We start from the raw sequence: 8,801 nt of genomic DNA, 5'->3' as shown, positions 1-8,801 counted from the left end.
CATGATATTAGTACTTCAGGATAAATTCATCCAATTATCAGTCATGTGTTTATTATTCTAAACAAGCAGGGGTACCCATGTTGCCAGGCAACAACAGGTCCCTCTTCCTACCGCTTCCCCTCCCTCCTTCCATCCCTTCCCCTCCCGTCCCTCACCCCTGCCTCCTCCCACCTCACCTTCCCTCCCTCCGGACTCCACCCCACACCTTCCTCTGCCTTCTACCACCCCACCCCTCCTTCTGGACTCCTGCCCTTCCCCTCCCACCTTTCCCACCCTCCTCCCACAAAGGAATTTACGCAGGGTTTTCAACTACATTTGGGGAAATATTTTTTTATGGCTGAAATAAGTCATGGTGGAGGTTTGTCCTGTCACCAAGTAATGAATCATGGGGTGTGTTTAGTTACCAAGTTTCTTGGATAGTGCTCACCAAGTGACAAAAGCAGTGAAGCAGGCACTCCATTTGAAACCGTTGATAAGGAATGGCTGGCCTAGCAATCGCTACCAACATCCTTGGGAACTGAACACACTCCCAGACATCTCGACAACATACTGTGCATACAAAATGCAGACAAAAGGACAGTATTTTTTTCTGAAAACACTTTATATATTAAATCACTAGCAAATGACACCTGTCGCTTCACTGACAGGAATACTAAATGGGGAAGGGAGAAAAAGAGGGAGGAAGAGGGAGAGAGGAGATAGGGAGAGCAAGGAGGAGTGGAGGAAAGGGAAGACAGTGTGAGGTGAGAGGAAGAGAAGGCAGATGTGTGGTGAAGCATCAATTACTGCCCGGACGCATCTGGCGCCAAGCTAGCCGGAGACAAACACCGCTTGGACACGCCCGGAGAGAATCTCCCATCCGGATATAAACCCTGTCCACACAAGTCTGGAGACAAACCCTCCCTGGACATGCATGTCCGGAGACAAACACCGTCCAGACACATCTAGGGACAAACATGGTCCAGACACTTCTGAGGACAAACAACGTCCGGAGGCAAACAACATCCGGAGACAAACAACGTCTGGAGATAAACACCGTCAGGACACATCCAGAGATACCCACTACCCACACACGTCCAGAGTATCAAACAATGTGCGAAGAGAACTCTGGATGTTTAAAAGCATTTCAGAATCTCCTACCCTGAGCAGAATTTCAAAATTTAAGATGCGGAATCGACCTTAGGAGCAGTTTCCCCTGCTAAAAAAAGTGTTCCTTTGTTTAATTCGCACATTGCTTCATACTCCGGATGTCTCCAGACAGTGTTTAATATGACCGCACTGGCATGGCAAGTGATTAGTGATTGGAAATGTGTGGCATATAAATAAAGCCAAGAACACTCGGAGACACCCGGAGCATCAAACAATGTCCGAATTGGATAAATGAACACTTATTTAGCAGATGTAACTGTTGCTAAGGTCAATTCCGTCATATAAATTTTGAAATTCAGCTCACGATAAGAGATTGCAGAAGTTATCGTTGGAAATGTGTGGCATATAAATAAAGCCAAGAATACTCGGAGACACCCGGAGTGTCAAACAATGTCCGAATTGGATAAATGAACACTTATTTAGCAGACGTAACTGTTGCTAAGGTCAATTCCGTCGTATCAATTTTGAAATTCGGCTCACGATAAGAGGTTCCAGAAGTTATCGCATGTGCGGAAACGAAATAAAAGCACAAACACCGGTGTCTGCAGGCATTTATAACCATTGTGATGTATATAGCGATTCGTGGGTATGAAGATGAGGCATTCGATGATATACGAGTGAGGAAAGTTTAAAAAAAACATTTGAGTGCTTTATCGTGAAGAAATCATGTGGCCTGTTCAAACTCAAGGCATTTTTGAGCAGGACGAAAAATGGCGAATAAAGACCCCAGGAACCTGACAGAGGGCTGACACCTTGTTAAAGGCTAATTTAATAAGGCCATTAATTATCTTCAGAACACATGTTTGAATGAACCAAAAACACCCAATTTTCATGCCTGCACTCCCTTAGCGTGCCCTTAGTATGCATGCAAAGTCTCAGGCTGCTCGGTCTCATGGTTTTGGAGTTATGGAGGCGATAGACACTGACACACACACACACACACACACACACACACACACACACACACACACACACACACACACACACACACACTAATTATTTTAGGACAACATGTTGTTCTGTGTTCAAATGTACACCAGAGGTCGATCAAGCCTCAGAGCTATGCGGACAAAAAAGATGGTGGCGATTTCTGGGCCGCTGGAGGGAAAGTTGTTGTCTGGCCAATAGGTGGTGCTTGTGACGCTGGGGGAGAGGAGAGCTGTGGACATGGCCTGTAGAATGGGCAGTGCTTGTGACCCACAGACAAGAACTGAGCTTTATATGTAAGATCAACAGGTTGTATTAATGTGTGTGAAACAAACTGCTTTCGTAACTCAGAAGGGAACTCGATTGAGTGCATTCCTCCACTAGGCTGAACAGATCACATTTTGTAGCCTCTGATCGGCAGGATCTGCATCCAGAGCTAAACAAAAGTCAAATCAGTTCTTGTCAATCCAATGTTACTGTCACCTAAGCAACTCATCCACCAAGTTTCATCCGAATCTGTCAAAAGCTGTTTGAGACATCAGGTGTCACATCGTTTTTGACCTTATCTCTCAATTGTGAAGAATCACTTTAAAAAACGTATATTACCTGGATCTGGATCTGGATCTGGATCTTCATCATAATATAATCATTTCATCCTTGTCACACACCCAACCTGCTCCATCCACCTTCGGTGGCAGAGATAAAAACTAGAACAGCACAAAAAATTGAAACTTGGCACACGTCAAGAACTCCCTAATGGGAATGACAGTTGATAACGATGACATCATAACTGGATGCGTCTAATTCTTTATCCGATGCAAAGGAAAAATTTTCAGGGTCATCTCCGAATTAATTTGTCAAGACAATTAAATTGATGAATTTATTGATGATGTGGTGTGGTGGCCATCCGAATTGGGGAAAAAAAAACCTTCAAAAAAACCTCTGAAACGGCTGAATAAGATTGATGCAAAACTTCAATGGAATGATCAACTTCTCATGTAGAAAAAAGTTTGATAACTGACTTCATCAATGATGTGATTTGGCAGCTATGTTGGATAGAACAAGCTCAAATGAGCTAAGATCCTCGTCCTCTTAATGATGACGTCATAAAAACGAATATGACGTCATTGTGATGTATCAGGTTTGTGATAAATTATCTGTGTTAATGCCCGGCTTGATTCCCACAAACAAAATTCAAACAGCTTGCCTCGTTTCGGAGATAATGGTATAGGCGATTTCTATTAGCGGCGATATGACGTCAACTTTTTTTCAAGGAAGAATTTCCAAAATCGAAGATGGTTACTGCCTGTGCATGGGCTTTCTGCATATACATGGCAAGTTTCACGAAGATCCGATGAAAACTCTGGGTTGTGAAACAAAAAGTCAAAAAATAGGAATGACGTCATAAAAATTGATATGACGTCATCGTGATGCATCATATGTGCGGCAATTCATCTCTGCTCATGCCCTATTCGATTCCTGCAAACAGAATTCAAAAAGCTTGCCTAGTTTCGGAGATAATTTTTTAGGCGATTACCATTAGCAGAGATATTTTGATGTCATAACCTGTTTTCTAAGAGGAACTTTCAAAATCGGAGATGGTTACTGTCTGCGCAGGGTATTTTTACATATACATGCCAAGTTTCAGGAAGTTTCGATGAAAACTGTCGGCTGTGAAACAAAAAAGTCCACAAGAAGAAGATCAAGAACAACAACGTGAGTAAGACTTAGAGATCCTCGACGAGGATCTAAAAACAAACCATATATATATATATATATATATATATATATATATATATATATATATATATATATATATATATATATATATATATATATATATATATATATATATATATATATATATATATATATATATATATATATATATATATATATATATATATATATATATATATTAGCCTGGTGTTGGCGCAGTGGTTAGGGCAGCGGCTTGGGATCCAAAAGGTCCTGAGTTCAAGCCCCGTTGGACCATTGAATTAATACACCAGGGGGTTTACTCAGCCTGTCATCCTTCCGAGGTCGGCGAAATGAGTACCAGTGTACTGGGCCGGTGTATACCCCGGTTAAAATAGGTGTACCATATCCCTGTGTCGTAAAGGCGACCAGGGTTGCGTCAGGAAGGGCATCCGGCGTAAAACCTGTGCCAAATCACTATGCGGATCAGACGGATGATCCGCTGTGGCGACCCCTAACGGGAGCAGCCGAAAGAAGAAGAAGATATATATATATATATATATATATATATATATATATATATATATATATATATATATATATATATATATATATATATATATATATATATATATTGTTACGAATTCTGGCCCGCCTGGCGTGCGATCGGCCGCGTACCTCTAATGGCAGCTGTGTCGCTCACCGGACGGACAATTCGGTCGTGACCATCCTGGAACTACCGCCAGGAGCCAGTCACGGGTGGGAGTTTAACCTCACCACAACCCAGTCCGCATTCTACCCGCGCGAAATATGGTGAATCGCCGAATGTCGATATACCTAAATACCCGCGCGGGTAACCTACCGAGGGGTTGCACCACGCCACAGGTCGGCTTAGGACACGAACCGCTTAAGCGGTTTGTTCCGTGCTACAGGGATAACCGAGCGGTGTTATCGCCGACCTCGACGGTTCAGATTATTTATCGGGTGTTTAAAACCCACTACTCATTCCACGATGCAAGATGGCATTTCAATGGGGTGAAAGGAGGACGCGACGAACGGGATACATTTCACACAAGGACATTTATTAAAAAGCACATATTGCACACACAACACAGGCAAGGAATCATGCAATATACAAGCAAGGCAATTCGAAAGCAATACAACCAACGGCAATGAGAATGTACATGCACTTAACAGTTGTTACTTAACAGGACACGACGCCACAGCATGCATCCAAAAACAACAGGAAAACCCTCCCCAGAGGCAGGGAGGTAGACGGGGTTCGCAAACCTTTATGGTCGTGGGCCGTGGATGACCGAAAAGGCCCGCGAGACCGTGCTGGTTACCTGCCCACTCGAGGTGTGACGGTGGACAGGTCGCGACGCCTTGTTCCTACGGCAGCTAGCGTAGCCGCGCCTGCTCTCGGCCCTTTGCGATGATGTGGTCGGTGAGTTCTCTCACCACACAGCCGGCAGGGCTGCGCCTCCCGTCTGCGTCTCCGAGGCGTCGCCCGGACTCGCCACCGGCCCGCGCCTTCACCGACAGGTCGCCCAACGCCAAGACGAGAGAGCCCGACCTCGACCACCAAGAGAGAGCTCGAAGATGAAGCGAGAGGATGACGTCCACCAAGAGAGCGAGTAGAATTAAACACGACCCCGACAGAGAGAGGAGGACGTCGACGACCCAGACAGAGAGGATGACGTCGACGACCCAGACAGAGAGAGAGCCTCGCGCACGGTCCGCCTTATATAGTGCGGGGCTCCGCCCTTCGCTCCTCCCCGTTTTCAGCTCCACCTTCCTTCGTGAAGGTTCCCGAAAAGGGGCGTGCCTCATTCCGACCGTGTCACCCCGTGCGTCCACCAATCGGGGGCGAGCTGCCCCACCCCGCCTCCGTGACACTCCTCGGAGAAACAGGCGGGGAAAATCTGCGCGCCCATCCGAACTCCTCTGGTTTCCTTTTGCGTTTAACGGTTTTCAACGCAGCTTGTTGTTTGCGTGGAGGTTTGTTCAAAATAACAATAGAAAAAGAAAAACGGCTATCTCAAAGAGTCGCAGCCCGGTGACACGAATAATTCCCTTTAAACAACGGTGGGGACCTATGTGAACACTCACTTGCCGGCATAGCTAATCTAAGGAACCTTTATGGTGTATTGCGAATTTCCACAGCCGTAACACTACCCCCTCCCTTTTTTACAGACTCGTCCCGAGTCGTCGCATTTTCGTGTGCCATCATGTGTAGTTCTCCCCTAGTACGTTTTACCTTCGGATCCCTGAGTGCGACATTCAGTGTATTCGTGTCCCCAAAATAAATAACCTACGGGCTGAGTAACTAACTAAACAAACCCACTCATACAGACGACTTAAATAAATTGCCGGCGCTAAGACAAACATGCCGGGGGCAAGCACAACCATGTACAATTACATCTTATCCTTAACTTACAAAATTTACACTAAACCATGGCCCAGGATCTATGGACTCTGTGGAGAAAAGAGCAAAAGTCTCAACCGGTGCACGGCCCGCCAGTGCAGACCCGTGTTGCAGCTGCCTACAGGGCAGTCCCTGCAACTTGCGCGATGATCCTGGCGCACATGGTAATAAACAGGGGGGGGGGGGAATGCAAAACAGAGCGGGGCAAAATGGACGAGGGCAGCAGGCATGGGGCCAAGGCAAAGGCAAGGTAGGCAAGGCATGGCATGGCAAAACAAGGCCGCTGTAGCAAACACAGCCGGCAGATGAAGTGACCGGCACAGGCCTTGAAGCAAAAAACAGTCGGCAGATGATCCGGCCGGCGCAGGCTTCGAAGCAAACGGCCAGCCGATGAAGTGGCCGGTACAGGCCTTGCAGTAACACAGCCAGCAGATGAAGTTGGCCGGCACCTTTGCCTTGAAATAGAGGTTGGTGGAGGGAGTGTGGGGGTGCTGGCCACTCGGAAGGCGGGCTCGGACCTACCTTACCGTCTCCCTCCCAACCTATCACCTTTGCCTGTCTCCGTCCATACCCACTCCCTTAATTTGTAAAAACCAATTTAGCCCCAACTGATTTTTTTGGTTTTTATTTTTATTTTTACTTCCCCCACTATCATTCGTCTCCTAACCTCCTTTATGTCTCTGTTCGGCTAACCTATCCTCTCCTAGCCTACTCCCAACCCCTACGTTCCCTTGCTGGAGGGGAATAAGGGAGAGCTTGCATCATGTGTCGAGGCCCAATGAAGCCTCAGAACGGCCTCCTCAGATTTCAGCGATCTAACCAAAAGTGGGTCCAGCGGCCCACAACGAAAGCGAAGGGATGGATGGTGCGAAGGGGTACACTTCTCTACCTACCCTAAAGGCCCTGTCACACCTTGACAATTTAGCCAACGTATGCCTGACGTATGCAAAATTGGGCTAAAACGCAGGCACACATTGAATATGTTATGGGTAAGTTTGTATACGTTAAGAGCACGCTGAGAAACACTGCCATACGTCGTAGTACGCTGGCTTTCATCGTTCTACTTTGCGGTTGTCCTCAAATTTTAGCATGATTGAAATTTTACGACGTATGCCAGCGTATGACTCACACGTTCCGCTACGCTGGCCATAAGTTGTAGGCACGTTATGCGATCGTTGACACACATTACTTGTAAGTTACTCATAAGTCGAAACATGTCGAGGTAATGATTGGTGTACCCGAAACTTATTTATAACCTATGAGTAACGTGTTGTAGGCACGTTACACGATCGTTGCACACACGTCGAGGCACGTTATGCGATCGTTGACACACATCGAGGCACGTTACTTGTAAGTTACTCATAAGTCAAAACACGTCGAGGTAATGTTTAGCGTACCCAAAACTTATTTCTAACCTATGAGTAACATGCTTTGAACCTATGTGTAACATACCTCCAACGCATATTGACGTATTTGATTGACGTCTTCCGGACGACCACAGAACTTACTGAACGTGTTTCTAATTTACAGCTACCGTATAATGGCGTATTGGCAGCGTTTAAAAAAAAAACAACAACAACAATAACCTGATATTTCGTCACGTGCCCTTACGTCACGTCCGGTTGCCTCTTCAGTTTGCTCATGTCTTATTCTTAGTTCCTCCTCTGTGAATATTTTCTGTTTGAGGATATTGTCACGTCGACGTCGAAACTTAAAAGCAAATGTCCGAATATATTTTTAAAATTCGTGATAGACTAAAAAAAAAATGAAACCAATGTCACCCGCAGGGTGAACATTAAGGTCACACTGAGGTGAACAGAGTTGCTATCCACCAGGAGCAACTCCTTGAGGAATATCTGCCTACGAGAGATTCCGATGAGAATCGTTCTACAGAGTAACCATGAAAAATATGCGTTTGCCTCATAACATCACCAAATGACATCATAATGTCTCAAGCTTGACATATCTAGAAAGCACTCATCGAGGTGTTCAATTTGAGGTTCTACACGATATGGTTCCTAAAACTTGAAAATTTGACCTTGGGGTCAAATATGTTTGACCTCAGGCGCTAACCATGAAGGTCAAGGCCAATCGCCACCAAAAATTAATCAGCTGAGCGCCAGACCATGACCTATATTCCCATGAAGTTTGAAGACGATCAAAATTTCTCAAAAAATAAGGGTTTTGTCGACTCCCCTGATTTGCGACAAGGTAACCTTGACCTTTGACCTTGACCTTCAAAATTTTGTGTACTGAAAGGGACCTCTATAGGCCTCTGATATGCGAAGTTACAAAAATTTCCAATGATAACTGTGCACTGCAGAGTTTTTTATACGTGATTACAGACAAAAAAAAAATAAAATAAAATAAAAAAAAACAATACAAAAAAACATACAAGCTGATATGACTAACATATCTTGCAAAAACTTCGTTTTGGCAAGATAACAACAACAACAACAACAACTTCAGATATTTCGTCACGTGCCTTCACGGAGCCAAGGAGAAAAAAAATAAAATGTGCCTTGACAGAGAAAATAAGTTTTGGGTATGCTAAACATTACCTCGACGTGTTTCGACTTATGAGTAAATTACAAGTAAC

The 8,801-nt window shown here is 45.0% G+C and overlaps 1 protein-coding gene across 1 annotated transcript in view; it reads right to left on the bottom strand.

Moving 5' to 3' along the window:
* LOC147009479 (uncharacterized) overlaps positions 1-8,801 on the bottom strand; it is a 67,254-nt gene that overhangs the window by 31,987 nt on the left and 26,466 nt on the right. The window lies entirely within an intron of this gene.

The sequence above is a fragment of the Eptatretus burgeri genome, chromosome 17 (assembly GCF_056783735.1).
Source record: "Eptatretus burgeri isolate ZD-2024b chromosome 17, Ebu_testis_v1, whole genome shotgun sequence".
Classification (NCBI taxonomy): Eukaryota; Metazoa; Chordata; class Myxini; order Myxiniformes; family Myxinidae; genus Eptatretus; species Eptatretus burgeri.
The sequence above is the reverse complement of the archived record's forward strand: the minus strand, read 5'-3'. Positions and strand labels throughout refer to the sequence as shown.